The 25,497-nt window shown below is 35.2% G+C and overlaps 1 protein-coding gene across 1 annotated transcript in view; it reads left to right on the top strand.

Annotated features, from left to right (window-relative positions):
- Positions 1–25,497, top strand: part of KCND2 (potassium voltage-gated channel subfamily D member 2) — a 468,413-nt gene that overhangs the window by 217,255 nt on the left and 225,661 nt on the right. The gene's annotated exons all lie outside the window — the stretch shown is intronic.

The raw sequence follows: 25,497 nt of genomic DNA on the forward strand, positions 1-25,497 counted from the left end.
ATTAATCTATTTCATTATGAGTTTTTATTATCGGCTAATCCTTCATTTCTGCTTCTAGATTTGGAAAGGTCTCATAGCTATGGTTAAGATTTCAGGGGGTTGGACAGGTGTCCCTTGTCCTCTTGAGGTCACCAATTGTGGAGTTATTTTCCATAATTCTATAAAGAGTTTACACCTACTTTCTTTTACGTAGCTATGGAATCTAGCTTATTACATAGGAGGAGAAACAGACATCGCCAAAACGCAACACATTTCTAATATGGAATGCATTTCTGTTGAAATACGTTCCAACAAATACTTTTTTCCCTAAAATTAAAATGGTCCTTTTCAACATTCCCAGTTGAACTTGCTTACTATACCTTTTAATGCTTTTTCCATTCTAAGTGGTTTCATGTTTTTTCTAATGTATTTTATAGAACATATCAAATATATAATATAAAGCTCTTGCAGTCTCCAGTTGAGAGATAGATCCACCATTTATGTGACCCCCTCATTTTATTTTACGAACTTGTCAAGGTTGTATTGTTTAAGAAAAGCTATCAATATGAGAGTCTTATACCTTTGGGTTTTTTTTCTTCATAGTAAAATAAAATACACAAACATACCCTATTTCTAAGATCCAGGCTTACCTACGTTGTATGTATATGTGTGTACACACACACACACAACACACATACACACATTTTCATATACATATATATGTAAAGAAAAATTAAAACAAAAATGCTTTGGAGGCATTTTAGGAAACATTGTGAAAACCTTTAATGTTTATGCTTTTATGTTTTTATTTTTAGTTTTGGATGAACTAGAAAATAATCTTTCATTTAATGTAATACTTGCACCCATCAACATTTTGTTACAATAACTGGAGTTTTGTATTGTATTAATGATGAAATTTCTGTTGTATTCTGGACATTACTTCTTCAGCTTGTAAAACTCTCATCTACATCTCAAATCCTAAAATGCCCAGGGTTAATTATCCGAGAGTAATAAAATCTCCATTGTCCCTTCAAATAATGCCAAGAAAGAATTGACTGCATGGCAACATGAAATATCAAGGTGTGGGAATGGAAATACAGTGCCTGAACCGGAATCTGAACAATGACGTATGACCATAGCTTTTCATAAAGCACAAAAGAAGAGAACAGTAGTCCTTGATTTGGTCAGACAGAAGAGTGACCTCGAGGTGTTCCACAGAAGACTTGCCTCGACTGGATTCCCTATGGACAAAAGATGTGCTCTGTGTATGGAAGACACTAGAGAATTTTTTGAATCAACTAGGAAATATAAAAAAGAAAATTGATAACAATTGCCACCTCATCAAAGATGCTATCTGTTCTTCTTTGTGAAATAGTAACTTGAAGACCCTTCACAATATTTTATTATTTTTCCTAGCATGTGTTATGACCACACACTACGTTTCTTTGTTCTCTAGAAAATAAGCTACAAGAGAGAAGGGACCTTGTGTTATTCATTGCTGTATTACCAGCCCCTAATATATATAATGTGTTCAGTAAATATTTTAAATGCATAAATGAATGAATGAACAGATCTGAATGATTTGAATTCATTCACCCATGAGTTAATGTATTTTTGATGTACAAAATATTAATATAATAATTTGTGACAAGCTAATTATAAGCTATATGATAATGAAAACTATATCTAATATGTTTGAATGCTATTAACACAACCTTTGAGTTGTATTTCTGGGGAAAATTTTTGTTGGAAATTAACACTTAGATATGTTCGGTATAAGTGAAGATATATGTTTAGCTCTCCTCCATCCAGGAGGCCTACCAAGGTTATAATAATATAAAATAAAAAGGCAAAAAACTAGGGAAGTCGAAGAGAATATGAAGAGAAATGATGAATGAAAAATATCATAGAAATTTTGGAAGCCCAGCAGTGGAGGAGAGGAATGGTAGTTGACTCAGAAGACCAGAAAACAGGAAACCTAAGCCTACAGGAAGAAGCCAGAGGGTGTAAGGTGATTAATGCTGCAGAACTCTAGAAGAAACACTCAGAAATTGCAGGTACCAAATTCTTCTGAAGGTAGAAGAGTTAGGTAAGACAGATTGATTACAAGTTAAGATGCGCAGGAGTTAGCCAGCCAACAGCGCTACTAGGAAAGGACCAGAGGTTTCCATTCCACAAAATGGAATCAGAAAACCTGTATGTAGATTCATGGACTCCAGATGCAGATAGATCAACGAAATGAACACAAAGAGAATGAGTAAACATTTCCATGCTGAATGGTGAGAAACGGCAGGCTTCTTTCTGTGTCTGGCTCGCTTCTTGTCTTCTTTCTGGTTTGGCTAACCCACAAATTATGTGAATCAGTTACAGTAATTGAGACAATGCAAAGGGAAATTGTAAAATACTACTGCCTACCAATGCTGTCCTTTTAAATATATATATAATAAGCCCAAATATATTTGACTAGACCTTGAGGAATGCTAGACATTAAAAAGCAAAATCAATGTTAACTTTCAATCCCAATTTAAATGAATTGAACTATTGAAAAATCAGAGTCACAAAGGAAACATGCTACCACAGAACAATTTCAATGTTTTTGACTGATGTAAGCAAATTGGAACTATATGAAGGATCAGGGCTGCAAACGGCTTTGAAAGCCATAAATTGTAAAACTCAATGCGCTAAGCTGCTGGAATCCAATGTGAAAAGCATGGTCCAGGAAAACTCTGGCGATCAGCCTCGCTCCCACCAAAACTGGTATCCATTCTATAAGTTACACTTTAACAGGTTTAGCTTTCTTGCCACATAGGCCTACACATCTTACTAGAAATAAGGCATATTTTTTAAGTTAAGGAGAAAAAAGGATACCCTTAACATTAGAGCAAGCAACAATTTAGCTCTCAGTATCAGAAACTGAGGTAAATCACTCGTCTATGTACAACTAAGCACCAAAGTCCAAATAGGAGAAAAATGAACAACTATTTGAAAAATGGAATATCAGGAAAAATGAAGGACCTGGAAGATATGAGATAGAATTTTAAAAAGAGAGGGAGAAAAATAGAATGTCCTCAGCTATCTCCAAAGTCACTAAACTTCACAGAGTCTAAACAACAGTTCCAAGTGCATGGGACATGCACAGTCCCCCCAAGCCTTCCCCATCTATGAGGTGGTGTATAAAAGCTCTGTTGGGACAGCATCACCATCATTATGCTTGAAATTCTTGGAAAGGCAAGGTAATAAAATACTGAAACCGCATCTCACCTCAACTGCCCAGACTTCACCTCAGCTAAGACCTTTTTTCAAATAATATGAAAAAGATCTGAAGATTTGACATATCAAGTACAAAAACAGAATCAAAATAGTTATCCATTATGCAGACACTGATACAAAAAATGTGCAATTAAAAAGGGGGGCCAGGGTGGTACTACCAGTGGCTTTATTTTCATAGAAGGACTAAGGGTATATTGTTTAAAATATTTGTAAATCTTTTATTTTTTTCTGTAATTATGTATTAATACTTTAAAAATATTGTTTGTAGAAGATTATGTTATTTAAACATTAAAATAATGTATGTTAATGTAAAATAAAATAGGTTTCTTTATTTGGGAAAAAATGTTATCCTCATGCTTTTTATTTAACTTATTTCATGTTTATTTACTAATTCTGTATTCCCATTTATGAATTGTCTTTTCAGTCCATTATTCTGTATTTGAAAAAAATTAAATTTAAAAAAACATTATTGTCCTTTAAATAGAAGTAATATTAATAGGAAAGTCAACTTAATCACTTGTGACTTATTTTAGGTATCCAACATGCTAATTAAAGCCAAAGTATATTTTCCAGATTTTAAAAAAATAAGCACGTATTCAATAAGTGACTCTAAATAATCTGTCCAATTTTCCCTAACCATTTGAAAGTATAGAATGTTAGATCATTAGGATAAATCAACAATTACAGCTAAATGTTAACAAGTATCCTGATTAAAATTACCATTCTGCTGGAAATAAATTCTGTCTTTCTGCATATATATTAATATTCTGTATATTAAACATAAGCCAAAATAATCCTATACTCCCATCTAGAATAGTTTGTATTTGTGTAACTAATACATCATATCTAAACACTTAGCGTAAATAGGAATTAATTCATGCATAATAAAAAGGACCTTTATATCTATAGATCATTTTATTATTGTTATAACTATATTATAAGTTCTCTTTAATTGATATATGAATGAGTCAGATATGGGTATAAATTATATATGTTAATATTATTTATATATTATATGTACACAGTATACAAATTAAAGATTAATAACCTTAATAGAATAATAGTTCTATTTGGTTAGTGAATTTCTTTCTTGTTTTTCCTTTTTTTTTTTTTTTTAAAGAAGATGTTGGGGGTAGGAGTTTATTAATTAATTTATTTATTTTTGCTGTGTTGGGTCTTTGTTTCTGTGCGAGGGCTTTCTCTAGTTGTGGCAAGCAGGGGCCACTCTTCATCGCAGTGCGCGGGCCTCTCCCTATCGCGGCCTCTCGTGTTGCGGAGCACAGGCTCCAGACGCGCAGGCTCAGTAGTTGTGGCTCACGGGCCCAGCCGCTCCGCGGCATGTGGGATCCTCCCAGACCAGGGCTCGAACCCGTGTCCCCTGCATTAGCAGGCAGATTCTCAACCACTGCGCCACCAGGGAGGCCCACTTTCTTGTTTTTCTTTTGAAAGACAGGCATTTATACAATTAACACAGTTATACAAGTTAAGGTACAAACTTCCAACTGAAATAAAAGTCATCATCACATGCTCTAAATAAGTAACTTTCACAGAAATTCCACATCCACTACAAAGATCTCCTCCCCCTATCCCTGATGGATCGTCTGACTTGCTGACGAGGCATATTCTATAAAGTTATTTTTCCATGTTGCATTAACAGCGATTGCAATAGAGATGAAAGTGCTTTCATTTCAGTTGCTGTTATTCACTCAATCACACCGTTATCAGACTCAGTGCTAATCTGAAAAGTGGTGGTATTTTTTGTAGTTAAAGAAAGCACTAGGCTTCTTGTCCCATCCCAAAGGGACATAGAAGGAGTATCAGATTTAAAGCAGTAAACATTGTGGATCCTGTAAAGTTAAGAAATTATTAAAGATTACCTATATTTCCATTATGTGTGCTCTATGATAATTTTGGCAGACATACAGAAGATACCTGAAAGCATTTTAGATGGCAACTCAATCTAACATCCACCTTTATAGGTGGGCCAGCCAGATGAGCAAAAAAAATGGGCAATGAGGCGACTCATCCTGTCATTCTGTAAACAAAGAAACACCTTCATTAAACTACACTTAAAACCTAGGCTTTGTCAGGGCAATCTGGAAGCCTAAACCCTAGGAGGGTGACCAGAATGCTCTGTCTCCACATCTCCCCTGGGCAGAGGACAATAGGGTTTGGAGAACAAGAATCAGAGATTTCAGTAATACTCTAGTGTCTGGAAACTTGGGTGGAAACAAAATTATTTCATTTTTTCCCAATCTCATTGATATTTATCATTTCCTCAAATGTGAATTTTCCTCAAATTTAGCATTTCCGTCAAATATTTGTAAGCAACAAACACAATAGTATCACTATCCTGCTGTGTCATCATATCATATTGCATTATGCTAGTTGCACTCATATAGAGTTTCAACTCATCTCTACTTTGTGATTTAGGTAGTGATTAGAATGCAATCCTAGATATTATCTTATCTGATTTGTTGATAACAAAGCATATCATGATTTAGTTTCTAATACATTTATAACCGAACTTCGGTATTAATGGTTTTTGTTTTAATCCCATGTATTTATTTTATGCATTTTAGAACTCTATTCAGAAAAGGAACCCATATATTTCATCAAAATTCCAAAGGCGTGCATGACACATAAACAATGAAGATGCTCAAAATACAGACCACGAGTTAAGCAGCAGTATCAGATCACATCAAGTCTAAGATGTTGAGTGATTTTTATGCCATAACTCTGTGGCTCTAGTCTGTACCTTAAGCACTCCCTAGGAGATTGCAAAATGCTAAATAGCCACAAAGAGATTTGGAGTGATTGGATGGAAGAATTATTTACAAAAAACAAATATGGATAGCTCAGGAAATAAAATTTCTCTCCATATTCAGCATTAGTCATCACCATCTGGCATAAAACTGCTAAAGCAAGTAAATCTGTCATCTCATTGCTGAAGTTATACTGAGGTTCCGAGAATGATTGGACGAAGTACGCAGGCCACATCTACAAACCAGAACGAGGGACTTAGTGGATGCTTAGTGACTAGTAAAGACCAAATGACCAAAGAGCTTCTTTTATGCTTTCACACTGATAGGACGTAGGAGAGAAGACCTGCCACCCAGGCTTCTAATATAGGATTAACAAAATAGCTCCAAATCATCAAAAAATAAGCAGAGACTTTCACATGCGTTCATCACAATAAGATTCTGAATCATGTTTAAGAAACATGAACACATATCATATTCCAAGTGTTGAGTTCACTGGGTTGAAGATACCACGGAGGAGCAAGAAAACTTCCTTATTGGGTAATACTGTGTTCCCTGAAATGTAAATGTATCAGTTAATCATGGGACAAGTAGCAATGGGGTGCCCACTGTGGGCTAGGCACTAATGTGTCATTCCTACAGCAATAGGACAGACATATGATATCAGACATTCTAGCAACTTAAAGAAAGCTTTTCTAGTATTATAGAAAGGTTTCTCTTTCTTTTGAAGAGGTAGAATACTATGGTTGTTAGCCTATATTCATAATTAAAGGTAACTTCTTTTTATGTTTCATGGAGCTATAGTAAAAAGGCTCACCTCAGGCATACGGGAATAATAGTCTAGATTCCTAGTATATAACAGAGCAAGTTCTGTGAAGATTCACAGCAAGTAATCATATCTTTAAGTGTTAAATGCATAGGAATAATATAAAATCTTAGCAGAATACCTGTGGATTTATTTTAAGTCCTATGAACACTCTAACTCATTTAAAAAATGAAATCTCAGAATTCTGTCATCTCTTCATTTTAATTTTAGCTTTAATTCTCATTTCATGTATTTAAAATTTTAGAAGCAATTAGGAAATGTTTGAAAGTGCTACTACTATTGGCACTATTTATGTGATTAGTGCAATTATGTAATTAATGTAAATAATTACAACCTAGCAATTATAGCTTATTATGTTTTAATGAAATATCTATAATGCTAAGAAACTTCATATAACAGTCGGAATTTTAATTTAAATCTTTGGCCTTTTGAATCATGTCTAATCAAAAATTTTATTAATAGTGCTGTGCAAAATAACAGTTACAATTTCATGTTTTCAAATGGAGAAATGTCTTCTTTATGCCTTGTATAAGTCTATTCCAGACATCAGTATTTTCCTGACCACACTATTTCAGGGCCATCAATCAAACAAGAAGCAATTTATTTCTCTAGATCTTGGAACATTTCAATTCCCGTCTCTACTTATTCTTGTGGAATGAGGATCTACTAAAAAGTAAGATACACATGCAGACAGAAAATTATATATTCTCTGTAGTAACAAAATCATAACATAATGTGTGATTTAGAAGGAAAGTCTTAAGGTAGGAGGATTTCTTGAAGTCACTTTATAGATAAGCTCTTGTGTTCCACACCAAAATTTGTTAGCATCTCTCTACTAATACATTGTTTTATATATATATATATATGCACATTGACATATGTATATAATGTGTATATATATACAAACATATATATATGCTTAGAAGGAAGCTTCTGTTTCCTTTCCAAACCCTTCCTATCCCATCATCTTATAAGCATCCCATAGAACAATGATTAGTATTTTTCTTAATGATTTAAGAAGAAATTTTAGCAAAAGAAACATGTTCTCTGCAAAAGAGAGAAATATATAATTGAACCACGATGATGATCATTGGGGATATAACAACAAAGAAGGTACAATCCTTCCTTTCAAGGAATTTAGAGTTTAATAGGCTGGAGACAGACATCTGAAGAGACAACATGTGATTTCATAAAGAATTAATGTAAATGCAGAAGAAAAAAGGCAAATAGAAAAATTAGCAAAAATCATAAACAGGCATTTTCTTTTCACAGAAGAGCAAACACAGAAACACCATAAACCTATAAAAAGATTCTCAATACTATCAAAAACAAGAGAATACAAATTAAGACCATAACAAAATAACATTCGACACCTACTATTATTTGTGAAAATTAAGAATTTTAACAAGGGCAAGATTTTAGTGAAGATATGAAACTTTGCAAACTCATATATGTTGCATGGGAGTAGAAACTGATACCATCAATTATGAAACTCTTGAATATTTGTATCAGGACATATGATCCAGAGTATACTCCTGTACTCATAGGAGTATAGTCAGAATAGTGTTAAACAAGAAACATCTCAAATATACAGTTGGTAAATAAATCACAATATATTTATACAATGGTATCTTAAATCAGCCATAAAAATTACTGACCTACAGGTAATTACATTCAAAAGGAATGGATCATAAAATAGTAGAAACATAGATAAGTATCATTTGATTATGTAGAGAACAGTATAGTTTTTTGACAGTTTAAAAATCAGCAAACAAAACAATTAGAGACACATATATGTGGAGAAAAAGCTACATCTTAAAGCAGTAAAATCATAAAATAAAGCGTAGCATAGCTGTTTCTTTTGGTGGGGAAGGTGGAAGATGACACCCAGAAGGAGCAGTCAGGTAGTATCAAGAAGCAATAGTGTCTGGACATTAAGTTAACTGATGAGTTTTCAGGTGTACATTATCATTATGCCCTTTAGTTTAGTATGCATTACATATGCTTTTTTTTCTATATATTATGACAACATGTTTAAAAGGAAAGAATTTAAATAAGATACTTATGTCACGTGAAAACGTGTCTCTAAAAAGAGCAACATTTAGAAAGCATTGCAGAAGAGCTGCGGTTGCAGTGGAGAGAGAAATCACCTGGAAAAGCTATATTTAGGTCAGACTAGCATAAAAAGTAAAAATTCGATAAGGCACGGGTCTGTATAGGAAAGTATCTCATGGCTTATGGACAGTTTTTGTTTACCTTAAAAATACATTACTGCTCCAAAGAAAAGTGCATTTAAACAATTCTAAAAATATCCAAATTTCCTCACTAAATCGCCCTGCTGTGGAAGCCAAATGATATTTTAATCTTCTAAAATATGGTTGGGGATGCATTCTAATGCAATTTAAATTCTGCAGGAATTTGTGTGCATGGCATGCCATTTTATTTTTCGGTGCTCTAGACTAATGCATTCTTACAGGCAATGATTATATCACTGCATGTTAAAGTGTATCACATGTCTGAAAATAGTCAAAATATATGTAAATCAGTATTTCAAGTAGAACCTAATGGAACCATTTAAACAGGCTTGTTGAAGTTTGACCCATAATTGTGATTACGCCACTGTGTTGTCAATTTGACTTCCCACTGCTAGTTGATCACCAGAGGACATAAATAGCCCTGGAGTGTATAATTGGTGCTGCCTTGCCACAAGTAGTTATTTAAATTCAGCTTCTCTCTACTCCCCTGAAATCATGTGCATTAGTAATAATAAAGCTGCCGAAATAAGTGGATGCTTTGGAAATATAATCAAATCTTTAAAACGTGTTAGTTTTTTTTTTTCTCCCTAGTATACTAACCTGGAAACCCTTCATGTTTACATTTTATAAAAGCTAACATTCAAACCTATTCTACAAGCAGTAGAAAAATGCAGGCTGTTTTTAAGCACAGTGTTGTTTTGAAAATTCATGAGATCAAACATTCCATTTCCAAAACAAAAATATTAGCAACCCACTCTTGGATATTTTAAAGCAGGACAGAATGATAACTGTATTTTAACCAATTCAATATGATCCAGCTCTTCGATGAGACCTTCTTTATCATGGTGAGATAAGAAACAAGCCTGTCAAACCAATTTGCCCAGGTCCTTGTGTCCCTTTCAATCAGGAAAGTTGGGGCTGTAATGTTACTGACCCAGAACTATGCAGATCATTCATTAGCATGATGGCTGATCAACCAAGTGCATTTTAATGCCATTAACTTTTCCCCATCCCCAGGAAGGAGAAGAAAGGTAGATAGCTACAATTTTAGATTTGTCATGGGTAGATTTTCGGTTGAGATCCTCTTTTTCCTGAATTTCATAGGCTCAGAGTCACTCATAAACCTTCACTTCTGGCTGAGGTCAAGATTGGTAGGTGGATTACTAGAAAGAAAAGTGAAGACAACAGTCCTAAGTACTCTACCCATGTCCTGCTCCACCCACCTTAGGAGAAGTGTCTTCCTCAGTCTCAATCAGTAACTCTGTCTTTAAGGCAGCAAGAAGGATAAGAACTTCTTAGGCTTTGAGAAAGTATAATATTCTACCCTATGGTTGTTTAACAGGCAGTATACCAGGGACAGGCAGCAGGTATGTGACATAGCCAAAGAAATGCTAGAAGGGGATGAATTAACACAAGAGGCAGGCAAAATCAAATAAAGAAAAGATCGATATAGACAGGTAGCTTCAGGACTAAATACAAGTAAGAGGAGTCATTTTCAAAGGTTGTGGGAATCAAGAAGGCAAGATCAACGGCTGTTAGAAGAAAAGAGATCTTCTCTGGCTTAGAGACCTCCCTGGGCAAAAGCTGTTCTATAAACATCACTCTCCCTGAGAAGTTTCCTTGGTAGATAGATGTTGGAGGACTTGGATTGCTAATCTCAGACTTACTTGATAGTGTCACTCTTGGTCCGAGTTGAGGCCACAGTTGGCATCAGATGAGAAGGCCACGTGTTCTAAACTGTCTCGCAGCAGGTGGATGTGTTAACTGCTACCTGCTTCTTGAAGCTTTTCCTAATCCCTGCCCACTGGCCCTTACCTTTCTTTTCTCCAAATCTCTGTTGTACTTTGTAGCAGGTTTCGTACTCTGGTTTGTGTTTTAATTATTTTTGTCTTACCTTCCCTATAAGATGCTAGCCTCCCTAACATTTGGAATTACAGGTAATTTGTATACACACCCTGTACTACCTAGTACAATCACTTGTTAAGCCGAAGAAAATTCATTATCCAACCTCATGAAAAGCTATTAATCTGGCTTAATGATGATGATGATGGCATTTGAATTTGTCCAGGTTCTTTTTAAGATAAAGATAATTTACAAGAACTGTCATATATTTGAGACTATGATAATATCCTTTCTCTGCTAAGTGTTATGATGATGATGATGGCATTTGAATTTGTCCAGGTTCTTTTTAAGATAAAGATAATTTACAAGAACTGTCATATATTTGAGACTATGATAATATCCTTTCTCTGCTAAGTGTTATGTGTAGCATGTAAAAATACTGATTAATTATTCTCTTTGTTAACTAGACTGAAATGTGAAGTGAAAATAAAGGATACTGCTAACATTTAGAGATAAAATAATAAGCACATAAGAGCATCCAATTCTATCAAGATCTCTTTAATTGCATGGTTATTAATTTCCAGCAAGCTCCCACGGTTCCCTTCCTGTGATGTATATTTTAAGAGATCATCTTGCCCTTATGGTCCCTTTGGAGGGTCAGTATGGCCACAATTGGAAAATGAAATTATTCATAAGGGCAGGATACTGCTCGATCTTGGAAAACTTTCTGAAAAAGGTGAATCCTCAGAATGTTTAAAAGATCAGAGTTAACAAGTTGTATTCCCTAAGTTTAGGTTCACGTGTTTATTTAAGTTAGGATCATGTTAATAGGTTTTCAAAAGATCGAGATTTATATTTCCTTTGTGTCAGGAGGTAAATGTGGCTCTGCTCCACAAAGTCCGCAGGGACTCAGGCACCTGCCAGCCATCCCAGGTGTAACCATCCTTCTCACTTTCCAAGATGACAAGTGTCGCTTCATCCATTACACTCAATATCCATGGACAGTGGGAAAAGTGGCAAAGGTTGTAGCACTACCATGTTTTAAGGAATGATCCCAGAAGCCAGAAGCACAGAAGCACAGGACGTTCCCAACTGCATTTTATTGACGTGAATTTATTACATAGTCAAGCTTAATACAAAAGAACCCAGGAAAGTAGTTTTACTTCAAATATTCACTCAAGTAAAAGTCAGGGGTTTGACTTTAGTGGGAGAAGACTAGTATGGATAGCAGAGGTCACCTAGCAACCTCTGCCACAAAACAGTATCCATTAAAAAGAAGGTTTTTAGAGAAATAAATGAATGAAACAAGAGTAGAGGAAGAAACAAGGTCTTCATAATGTTTGCAATTTGCCATGAAGGCTCTTATTGAATAATCACTTTGAAGAGATATCCATTTACCAACATTTTGTAAGGATCAGGTACCACTTTCATTGAGATAGATACCTTATAAGGCACGGTAGCTTCTAGGGGCTATTAAAAGAGCATTCAATAAACCAAATGAGAACAATATATTAAAAGGCACCCTGGAAACCCGAGCATGTTAGTGTCTACCTACAGGAAATAAATTTTGTTCAAAAGGCCTAAGCTGATCAGTGTAAAAAGTTTTTGTGTTTTTTAATTGCTTTTAAGGAGGACGAATGAATTGCTCTAGATACAATTTTCCAGCATGGTCACTTGAAGATATGAGTAAAAATATTAATATACTATTCACTTCATAGGAAAAATTTTCTTTGGGACTAACACAAGAAATCTGTGATTTGACTTGCATTTAAAATTATGGGCAGGAAGCAGTTCATCCACATGAGCCATGTATCATAAATTATATTCTAATTGCCTAACATGTCAAGTTTCTATACTAATAAATATTCAGCTGAAGCAAAGGGAGGAAAACCTCATTATATACTGAGCTGTATTTAAATGGATTCTCTGATAAGGGAAATTTTACAAAGTCTGCTCAGACTTATGGAAATTAATGAATGTTCAAAATATATTCATGTATTTTATCATAAGTACATTACAACTCAATTAAAAACAAATAATAATCTATATTATCCTGTTAATTTTATATTTAAAGTTCCATAACAAAGGAGAAACCGTATTTCCATATTTTTATCATCAGTAGCAAAAAGACATTTTATTTCTGATTTTATATGCCATATTTGGGATCTGTACAATGTATATTTTAAAAATTGCAGCCTTACTTTTTAAGAACATAAAGCCATTTTCAAGTAATAATTTTCATCACAGAAGTTCTTATAAGTAGCGTGGCACTTTTCATCATATTGTTCTCTTTATCTAGAATGTCCTTCAATTTGCTCCAATCCCCTCTGCCCGTGTTCCCTCCCCATCACACACCCTTCTGTTAGAGCAAGTCCTACTTTTAAGACCCAGTTTACATGCTATTATGAAAATATTTTATACTGTCTCCACCTAAAATCCATGCCTAACTCTTTTGCCTTCCACATGTACTTGTCTGATGTATCATACAGCACATACTTCTATGGTATAGAATCCTGACTTCACCTTGTCTCTTCTATTAGATGCCTCATTTTTTGAGCACCAGATCCCTATCTGATTAATTCTGGTACCACCACTTGCCCCCATGTAGCACAGGGTACCCGGCACATAGTGAATGCTCAAAAAATACAGTAGTTGTGGATGTAAGATATAGCAACACTTAAATAAACACTGGATTATATTGGCATTTTCATTACATTATGTTTTGTACATGGACTTTTTTAGTTCCAAAGAGCTGATTCGCTCTGTTTCCTGATAATTGTTTTACTAAATTAGATACTGTTCTCAGAGATCAGAGAAGGTTTCTGACCATTTCTGGCAGTTTTTGGTGTGAGTTAAGAAGATTTTATTCGAACTGACAACAAAGTCCAGAGGTGGGAAATGACTGATTATTCTGTGCTTCACCAAATGCTAGCAAGGAAGGGCCCTGCTAGGTACAGCCTCTATTTAACCCATCATCTCCACCAATCATCTTAAACATTAAGTCAGTGTTCTTGTACTTAAACACTTCGCTTTTCCGTAGCTATAGTATCAGTGCTTATTACTTCTCCTATCGAGTTATAAAGTACAGTGTGTTTTCTGGCATATCTGACTTGATGCTAAGCCCTCACTCTGGGAACACTGTTGCAAATTTTGTGAGGAATGTCACAATTCCCAGTGTTAGAAGTTCCCAGGTGCTTGTACTTCTTTGAAATGCTTCCAAAGAAACATTTTTCTGGATAAGATGTTAAAAAAACCTTTAAATATCCTAAAGTAATTCAATAAAAAACCCCAAACTGATTACACCAAAGAATCTAACAGACAACAGCAATAGCAAAATAAAACCAGAACTCTAGGTTATGCAACTTTCCAAAGGAAAACAGAATTTCATCATTACATAACTTAAAATTTTACCTCATTTCATAAACTTTATTTTTTTAAAACATATGCATCTGTGAGTTATGATGAATGTGGTGTAAGTATTATTACTGAGAACATTCCTCCTCTAATGCCAAAACGTGAATAAATAATGTGACTTTTGGTTCACTTTTTCATTCTCTTGTACCACAAATAATGGTTAAATTTGTATTTGACTTCTGGCTAGAATTCGTTCTTTTTGTGTGGAAAAAAAAATGCAATGCTAAATTCACTAGGCTTTGTGAGAACTCATCAAATTTTAGCTAAAACCTAAAGCCATGTTTTCAGTATGTTTTTCTAGTAAGATTAGTTACCCCAGAATCTGTTAGTCCATGTTCTTTGTTTCTTAGTTGCACGAGTCTTTCTGCTTTGACATATGTCATCTTGGGGAACAGCCTCACAGCACAGTAATGACCTTGTCAAGGACCAAGAGGTGTGTCTTAAAGAATTATAATCTCTTGTTAGTCGATTTATGTGATTACTGTATAAAACAGAACTTGTTCAGTAATGATGGATGGCAATGCTGCAGGTATTGACTGATCTTTAGAAATATTTATATGACAGATCCCTTAAGGTTTTGTACATTATAGTAGAGAATAACTGCATACAGAAAAGGAATGAGGTGTGATTCAGTTCTTGAACAATGCACTTAATTATCATATTTCTTCCATGCCCAGTCTAAAAACTGAACATCTGCCAGTGTAGTAGAAATAAGTGGCATGTAAATAAACGCCCTCTGCCCTTTCAGAGCATCATCTTTGTAAAAAAAAAATTATGATTTTGAAGAAAACAACAAAATTATTTGTTAGGTGAAGAACTTATGTAAAATCAAAATCTACTTGAATTATTTAGCTTCTAAAGTCAACATGCTCTCTGATACATTTCTAGGCTGGGAACTGCAGACAGACACAGACACACAAACATAAGAAATTCAGCCTATGCTGACAATTCTGCTTTGTTTAGGGAATTCCAACTGTTGTACATGAGATCATGTATTTCCATCTGTGGCTTTCTGTATTTCCCTGGGTGTTTCAGATTTTTTTAAATCTTCACTTTTAAATTTTAATTTTCCATGAAATACTTACTTCAGGTGACTAGAAGAAAAATGTTTGACAGAATTAAAGTTTTTCAGAACATGTACTTTAAAAATGTTTCAGTTAATTAATTAAACAAAGGATATTCACAGAAAAACAATCTGTAAAATTTATAAAATGTTTGTAAGCAGTGCTTTGAATGAGCTGGATGAATGTGATATAATCAAAAAGCATCTTTATTTTTACTTTACTATCATTTTAAAATTTACTCCATGGGGGGAGGTCTCTAGCCAGTGGTTGAAATGTAATGTAAGGAGCCCATTAACTGCTACCTTGTTTAATAGCAAACTGAGTCCCATATAACAATCAGTTCTATATGATAATCAAAACACTGATTTAACTGTAAAGTTTTTCATCTCCCAAAGCTGAGGCCTGATAATGGTTGGCTACTGGCTTAGAGAATGTAAGATATTGCCTTTCTTATCTCCTTCCCTCCTCCCAAGCTTTCACTCCTTTTTCCACCATCTTGTGAACTAAATTTTCTGACCTCAGCAGAGTTGCAGAAGAATGGAGAGAGGCAAACAGAGAGGAGAGGTAGAGCTCCTGACTGGTACCATGGCTTCACCTTGCCTGAGCCTAGCAGGTGTTTAGATTCTCTCATGGGCCACTTTACCTGGGGTCTGTCATCTAAAGTTCCCTCAGTCTGGACGAATGCTTCTCTATTCCAGCTGGTTGCTTCTTGCTTCAGCGGCAACTAGGAATTCACCAATCCACTTCCGGCTTTGGTTGGCTGAGGAGGTCCTATCAAAACAGGATTCTGTGTTCCTTTTCTTGAACAAACTGTAGGAATTCAAGTTAATTCCAACACAGCAGCCGTTCTCCTTCAGTCCAGCACCAAAGCAGTTAGCGAGCTTCTATCCTGTTAGGTCTCTTGGCTGGAAGTCAGACTCTGGTTCTTTGTATCTCCCATCTACAGGGAAACATATAAAGGTTTTCTAAGTGGTCTCATTAAATGCTGTCTGTCCTGACATGCACAGTCTCTCTCTCCAGGAAATCTGCTCTGTAAACCTACCACTTCATATCTCCTTTCCTAACCATGTCATGTGCTTGAAGTAGGTAAGGCGAAACTGGTTTTTCAGTTTTTACTTATCTGTTTTGAATTTTTTTGCAGGGTACATCCTCTTAACTTATCTGCTACCTATTGCCTTAGGGTCTAGGCTGAAATCCATTTTAACATCTTGCAAATGTAATCTCCTGCACTACAGCCACTTAGCAGTTCCTTTGCAAGCATCCTAAAGTGGATCGAATTCAAAGAGGAAAATAGAGGAGGAAGAGGAAGTTCCCATGTTGAATGAATATTGTGAGATTTTTCTCCAATTCATATTTTATGAAATAAAAATTCAGTGGCATATCCAAGATAAAAGTAACAATAATCCATACAAATATTGCAGAGTTGATGTTTTAAAACTTGAGATTACAAATTCATTTCTAAAGTAAGAGGGTTGAGGGACTTTCCTGGCGGTCCAGCGGTTAAGACTCTGTGCTTCCAGTGCAGGGGGAACAGGTTCGATCCCTGGTCGGGATATAAGACGCCACATGCCATGAGGCGTGGCCAAAAAAAAGATGGAACTAAAGTGAGAGGGTTGAAAGCTGTGGCCAAGAACACACGTGAGACTCGTGTGTCCTCTTTTCAGTCCCTAAGACTCAAATGATTTTCCACATAAGTTTTTTAAGCTTTCTGCTCTTTCTTCTACATCCCTCCCTTATACTCTCTTCCTTTCCTCCACCTTTCCTACCCCACTTTTCTTCACCTTTCTGCGTGCTGTCCTTTGCTCTTCCTCTATATTTGCTTGTGAAGATGATGAAAACTTGTCCACGTTCGTTCAGCTCATAATTCTTCAGTTTCCTCTACATTTAGTTCCTTCTCGATCCTGAGGTCCCCAGCTAGTTAAAACTGAAAAGACGTCCAGATGTTCATATTTACACACAGGTGTATCTTTTTTATGAAGCCTGCAGCCTTATACAGTTTGGGGTAGGGAGGAAACCATGGTAAGCGATAGAAATAAAATACAAAATAAGGACTATAAATTAAGTTCGGGACCTTGGAAAAGACCCTTGCAAGGAAAGGGCCCTGAAGCTTCATTAGCTTCGCAGCAGTCCGCCTCTGCATCCATATATAAAAAGCCTTGAAAACTCTTTTGCTCCTTCCTTCTGTCTTTCTAAAACAGTCGTAATTAGATAGCTGCTTCCCTATGTCTTTCCCCTAGGTTATATAAGAATAAATAATGAAAAACACTTGTTCTTTCAGCTCTTCAAGATCTGATTCTTATGTGGGTATTAAATATGAAAGATACATCACAGTAATTAGGTAACTCTTTTTGGTATACACAAATATAGTGTACAAAAACATAATTTTAGCTCATTCAACACCCTCACACTTACATAACTAGTAATGATGCCAAAATAATATTACTATGTCTCTTAAAATAATTCTTTAGTTCAAAACGTGCAATAAACAGAATGATTTTTGAGTTCTTAGACAGTTCCTTATTATGCTAACAAGATTACTTCAACCCCATGAAATATGGAACGTGTTCGCTTTCTCTTGTTTCACTATTATTTTGCATAAACCTTAAAATATAACCTCAAGAATATGGATCTATTTTTATCACTCATTGAAAAAAGCCTTCCTGTTGCTTCTTATTGTAAATAACTAAATTTACAATGCTTGTCCCTTGTGTTATATTTGATGGCAGTTAATTGTTAGTTGGTTTTAATTATACGTCATAGTCTTTGTTCTGGAGACAATCCAAAGAGTAGATCATCTTGGTGTGTAATTTACTGAAACGGTTTCTAGGCAGGCTGCCATACTAAAGACCATGTGGTACAATTGTCATTAAAATTAAAAAAAATATGGGTATACATGTTTGAATTAAGGATTAGGGGGTGGTTCTATAAATTACGGAAAGCTCAGCAAAGTATTAAGAAGGTTTGAGTTCAGCCAAAGGCCTAATTTCTAAATATCATTACAATACACAGATGTACTTCTTGTACTTGTGGTAAGACTTTGATGATCACTGCTTCTGCTGGTAGAATTTTGGATCACTCATAAGTATTGATATATTCTTTTTTAGCAGGTGAGTAGGTAAATATTGTTAGCATCTGGTATTGGATAAGACACTAAGAAATCTTGTCCCATTATAAAATATAGAGCACTTTAGCTTTTTAAAATAAAGGGCCCAAATTCTGGTTAATATTTGTTAAAGATAACATTTTACCCAATTTCAAAAATAGTAAAAATGCTCAGGCAGTATTTAGTGTCATAAATTTATTCTCACGAATTTTAAAACAACTGCTCTGCTAGCTACCATTGAATAGCATCATTAAACGTTATTTTATTTTTGTAACTCAGTAAAAATGTGTCAGGCAGAGACTAGCATGAGCTGGCTGAAGATAAAAGCACTAGGCGGGCTTCCTTGGTGGCACAGTGGTTGAGAGTCCGCCTGCCGATGCAGGGGACACTGGTTCGTGCCCCAGTCTGGGAAGATCCCACATGCCGCGGAGCGGCTGGGCCCGTGAGCCATGGCCGCTGAGCCTGCGCGTCCGGAGCCTGTGCCTTGCAATGGGAGAGGCCACAACAGTGAGAGGCCCGCGTACAGCAAAAAAAAAAAAAGAAAGAAAGAAAAACAAGCACTAGGCACTATTTTAAAATAAAAGGCATGTCTTTCCACTCCTTCTTCCTCTTGACATCTATCTGAGGAATCTTCAAAAACAAATCTCAGGGCAGAGAGCAAAAGAAACAAAACAAGACACAGAAACAGAACTTGGGTTTACTGAAGTAAAGCAGTGAGCTGCAAGTACAACTCTGAAAATCTCAATCAATTGCTTTTATTTTAGTATTATGCCAAAACATTATTCTTTTACAGTAAAACTTAGGAAAATATAGAGAAACTGCATGTTTGTAATAAAATAACAAAAAACATATTTTTGGTTTTTTCTAAAATGGAATTTTATCATGTCAATCAAAAATCTAAGTTTCAATAAAGTCTCTTGCCCCTGGCCCTATGTCAGCTTACACACTCTCCAGCTTTGACAGTTCCCCCTCCAGGTCAACCTAAAACCAAGGAGCTATTTGCATGATATATGAATAGCTAGCATAGTGGTAAGAATTCTGGACTCAGAGTTGATATAATAGATAAATGAGAAAAACATACTACTGGAGTAGGGTCGTAAGGACCGACCTGCTTACTCATGTATAATTTTACTCACCATTCATTGTCTGGGTGCTACTTGCTCTTCTAACGTCTAATTTCCTTTTTGACCTTGTATGGAAAAAGCACATTTGGCATTAAAATCTATTTTCTCATCAAAACATGTAGATAATTTCCTTTTAATGTTTTTATTCTTTAAATTTAATACAAGAATTTTAAGTTTTTTCTACAGTATATTTGCTTCCAATAATTTAAACTAATTGTTGATTTGAATCCCTGAAAAGGAAAAATGGCAATCTTGCCTTCTCTTTCAAAATTCTTTTTTTTAATTGTTTTTTTCCCCACAAAATTTGGAAGTAAGAAGAAATACATAAAGGAAGCAGATATTTTTTAAAGTGAAGATTATGGGATTATAGTTTTATTCAATAAATATCAAGCTCAATTCATGTGCCAGGAAATGTGCTAGATTCTGGGTACAAAATAAATATGATTCCTGCCCTTGAGCAGCATATAGGCAAGAGCAGTGGCTAGTTAATTGGATTAGAGCAGTGTACTAAATGATGCCAAGATCATAGATTCCACTTATGGACCAATTAGCTCATCTTTGTTCTATGGCCATAGATTGCATACAGACTAGATACTTTCATGGGTTTGTGCATTTGTACTCTATTTCTTGCCAAAAAGAACTTGAAAGAGCATCCAGCAAAGATATATAGAGTACAGAAACTCTGTGGAAGATAATAGAAAATGTTTTTTGAGACCGTATTTCATAAGGCTATTCAAATGTACAAAAAATTTATTTCTATTTTAGCCTATGAAACACATTGAAACCGAAATGTACTTATTAATTCAGTAATCTGGAAAATATTTAAAACTGTGAAATATTTTAATAAAGAAATTTAACAATTCCCTAATTCATTTATTATAAACCAAGCCTTAAATATAGACTCTAGATTAAGGATAACAGATACAAATACCCAAAGATAATAATATGCAGAATGAGAGATTTCTTAGTTGTAGCTAGACTATCTGTAAACAAATTTTCCGCAATAGAATTATCGGTTAGTCCTTTTTAATTTTCTTATTTAATTAATTTCTATATTATTTGCATAAGTCTTTCATTGTTGTAGGAATCATAATAATCATAATTTTATTCATTTTCTGAGGAATCCCACAAATAAGAAGAAAGTAAGGATGGAATTTCTGACAAATATCAGAGGCTATATCTATGCAGTTATATATGTTACATATTATGTATACATTGTTTTATAGTAATAAATTAACCAGTTGGCTTAATTAGTTCAGTTAAACATTTTTTCAAATGGTTATTTGACATTATTTAGTAAGACCACATATGATCATGGACCTTATTCTTCATCTTTTAATAAAATGTATTAAACATTTTAAGAAAATAGTTTTTCTTAGTCTTGTTCTTCCAGTGCAGGGACTTGGAAAGGAGAGCAAGATTTAGATGTTGGATCTATAACAAACCCTTTTATGAATAGGATTTCTACTTATTTACCAGATTTGTGCTGAATGGGGACATCTGTTGATTTTTCTGTACCCACATACAGGGCAGAGACTTGCTGGTTACCCTGCATGTCAGTCCTTTTCTTCTTCCTTACTAATAAGCCCTGATTTTTAGCTAGACTTATGACCACATGGAATAAAGACCACATCTTTCAGCCTTCCTGCAGTTAGGTGGGACCAAGAGATGAAGTTCTGGCTAATGGGTTGTAAGCAGAAGTCTTAAATGTGCAATTTATAAGAAAGTTCCCCATATGTCCATTCCGCTTCCACCTCTCTGTTGGTTGGAATGTGCACCTGATGACTAATACTTCAACAGTTATCTTGAAATGTGAGGTGACCTGAGAAGGGGAGCCTACGCGTTATGGAATGTCAGGATAGAATGTGTCTGCATCCCTTTTATCATGAAGCTCCTTTTAGCTCTATACCTCTTAGTTGTGGACTTTTGGGTGAGAAAGAAATATATTCTTATGTTACATAAGGCACTGTTGTTGTTGGGTTTCTTTTTTAGATTTTTTTTTTTTACTTGCATTCCAAACTAGTTATACTTAACATATAAAAAAAGCATTTTTGACATAACAGAGCATTATTATTATATAATATGTTGAAGTTGATTTTCATAATAGCATTTCATCAACCTAAGCTCCTTGGGGGTAAGTGTCAAATATTTGAAATTTTATTTTAAACCTACATTACCCTTAATTTAATGATAAGCTTGTTCTCTTTAGAATTGTTAAGAGGTATTGAGTCTATATTGGTACTTTGATTATTTTAATGAAATTCAGAGTTTTGTTTCCTTATTAGCCACAATGCAAACCAAGGCACATTTATAAGATTTTAATTAGTCTTTTATTTTAAAAAATAAAAATCATCAACAGAAAGAATTGGTTGATTTTTTCCCTTTTTAAAAAAATTTCTAAGTAGTTTCTAGAACAAATCAAAATTGTTTCTTATAATTAAAATATCACTTTTTCTATTATTAATATTATATCCTTTGCTGATATCCACAGTTTTACATTCTATTAGAAAGCTTGTTTAAAAAATCAATTGTAATATATTTCTGTTCTCTGGGGATCTGAGATTTCCAATCAGAAACGAGTATTTAACATTATCTGAAACTCTAAACAAGAACTCTATTATTTTTTATAACACCCAAAATGAACTGATAGATTTTGAAGATTTCATACTCAAAGGAAGTTGCTAGAAAGATGGTCTCAAGGAAAGTAGCAGTAGATATAATTCTCCCATTCATTCTGCCCTCTGGCTGCCATACGCTACTTATTCCTAGTAAGGTAGAAAGAAAAGAAAAAAAGCTGTGTTTAAAAAATTAAATTATATCTCCCAAAATGATTGCTCTAACAGTCTTTTTCTAATAGTCTTTCACTACTGGTCTTAAAGGAGGTCAAGGTGATAGATGTCAACTAGGCTTACTGTGGAGTAAGTCTAGTTGTGCAATGTATACAAATAGTGAATCATTATGCTGTACACCTGACATGAATATAATGTTACATGTTAATTATACCTCAATTAAAAAATGAATTAGGGATTCCCTGGTGGCGCAGTGGTTGAGAGTCCGCCTGCCGATGCAGGGGACACGGGTTCGTGCCCCGGTCCGGGAAGATCCCACATGCCGCGGAGCGGCTGGGCCCGTGAGCCATGGCTGCTGAGCCTGAGTGTCCAGAGCCTGTGCCCCGCAACGGGGGAGGCCACAACAGTGAGAGGCCCGCGTACCGCAAAAAAATAAATAAATAAAAAAAAGAATTAAAAAATAAGTAAAAGGAAGCCATAATCAATGTGAAAAATCACAAATGCTTCAAGTTCCAAAAATGCCCATCTTAGCTGTTCCCAAAATTCTGTAAGTTACTTTAAAAATTGCTCCGAACAGTCTATAAAATCGTTGATCCAAACTATAGAAAGTTTGTTGTGCCACAAGAATTGTATATATTTTCTGCCAATTTTGTGGCATCCGCCAATGTTATTACCAAGGCAAACTAGATGAATCCACTTTTATCCTCTTCCAGATACACACTTTCAGGTTGCAAGTTACCTTCTATGACTTATTTTTTCCTTCAATAGTCCCTTTTAAAGAAATTAGGGAACAAGCTGTGCTTTTTCCCCAGCCTACTGTTTCCAGAGACTGGCACTAATTAAAGATTAGATGAAATATTGGATACTAATAAAATACTAGCCATTGATAAAATATTAGAAACAAAACATATTTGTGAATATGCATGTGACAGAAACTGGCAAAACATGAAAGAAATGTTTCTGCCAAGAAGTTCTCAAGTCAGCATAAGGATGAATCAATTAAAACTTTTATTTTACTTGTAATTATACTTATAATGTAAAAATATTAGGGTCACTGTCACAGCCAAGACAAGTCCAAGAAAAAAATGACTACTAAATATAATGGGGTGTCCTAAATGGGATCCTGGAACAGAAAGGGGACATTAGGTAAAAACTAAGGAAATCTGAATAAATTATGGGCTTTATTTAATAACAACGTATCAATATAGCTTTATTAATTATAATAAATGTGCCACACTAATGTAAGATGCTAAGAATAGGGGAAATTGAGTGTGGAATATACATGGGAACTCTCTATACTCTGCAGTTTTTCTGTAAATGTAAAACAGTTCTAAAATAAAAAGTGCATTTAAAAAAATACATTAAAATATTATGTGGTCGGGCTTCCCTGGTGGCGCAGTGGTTGAGAGTCCGCCTGCCGATGCAGGGGACACGGGTTTGTGCCCCGGTCCGGGAAGATCCCACATGCCGCGGAGCGGCTAGACCCGTGAACCATGGCCGCTGAGCCTGCGCGTCCAGGGCCTGTGCTCCGCAACAGGAGAGGCCACAACAGTGAGAGGCCCGCGTACCACAAAAAAAAAAAAAAAAAAAAAAAAAAAAAAAATATATATATATATATATATATATGTTATGTGGTCTAGAGATAGGCATTCAAAACGAATCTTATTTAGGCTGGAATTCTCACTTCAGTTTACAAGCTTCACAAAGATCGAATGTTTTACCTCTTTTGGCAACACACTAGAGAGGTCATATGGCTTGTTGGAGATCAGATAGCATCTTAATTTTTTGGATGTTGTGTATTGGCATTTATTATATTTGTGCATAGAATGTCAGGTGCACCCAACATATTAATAAGTGGCTGCAATGGCATTTTCTGTGTTATGTCAATGCAATGTAAAAACAATTTCCAGTTGCAAAACTATTTGCCAACTTATGTTCATGTAGTTAAAATGGATTTTGCCTCTCGTTCAGGAAATAATTCCTACAATTCTTGCAGTAAGGTATACAATACCTACCTAGGACTCAATATGTTAACCTTTGGATAGCCTTTGGTTCTTTCTTCTAACCAAGCGCTTGCCCGGGAGCAGGGACTTGTGAGGTAGCTATTGTGGTGAAAATACTCTCTCTCTTACATCTCTTACATCATTTATGACCATCTAGTTATAAAACCCTACAGGTTGTCAGTCTGTTTCTCCTCTATCATGTCTTGTGCTTCAGTGTTTGAAGGTTAACGTTTATGTTTTCCTATGTGACAAGAAATTCCCTAGTATATACATCACTAGCGCCAACGTTTGGGCTAAGAGGCCTTGATTTCCTGGCCTCAAAGACGCCCTTTTCAGCAAAATAGGTTGATGTTAGCATATGAAATATGGCATGTTCTAGCTGCCAGAGACAACTAGGCAATGGTCTAAGCACTCTACATGTATTCAAGTTCACGTTTAACAAACTCTTTGAGGTTGGCACTATTCTTAATTTTAGAGGAAGAGGGAGCTGAGGCCAGAAATTTTCAATTCACTTGCCCAAGATCATGAACTATTTAGTATTGGAAACAGGTTTTCAATCCAGGTAGCCTGGATCCAAATTCTCATCCTACACCACCTTCCGGAATCTTGTCAGTGCATGAAACTATTGAAGGAAACATTGTTTGGGGAACTCAAGGACATAAATCCAAGGGTCCTTAAAGCACTTTATCTCAATTTATTCATTGATAAATATATGCAATTTAACTAGATGCCAATTTCCCAAAGACTGGTTGGGGGAGGGGACTATTTGATGTCATATCTTTTAACAGCCCTCTCCGTGAATTTTGAAAATTCTCTATTTAGTAAGCACTAAATTCTTTCCCACATTCAAAATTAGCTGACAACTGTAGCTTGAAATGTATTAATTTTTAGAACATTTTAAGATGTTGGGCATACCATTCACAAATTACAGATATAGTCATCCTAACCAGTTTTCCCTGCTTTACCCTCTGCCCCCCTATATCAGTTCTCCACAAAGCAGCCAGGAAGTCTTTGCAGACCTGAATCACTCCTCTACCCACACTTTCCAAAGGCTTCCTTCCCATTT

This window comes from Delphinus delphis, chromosome 9 (assembly GCF_949987515.2).
Source record: "Delphinus delphis chromosome 9, mDelDel1.2, whole genome shotgun sequence".
Taxonomy (NCBI): Eukaryota; Metazoa; Chordata; class Mammalia; order Artiodactyla; family Delphinidae; genus Delphinus; species Delphinus delphis.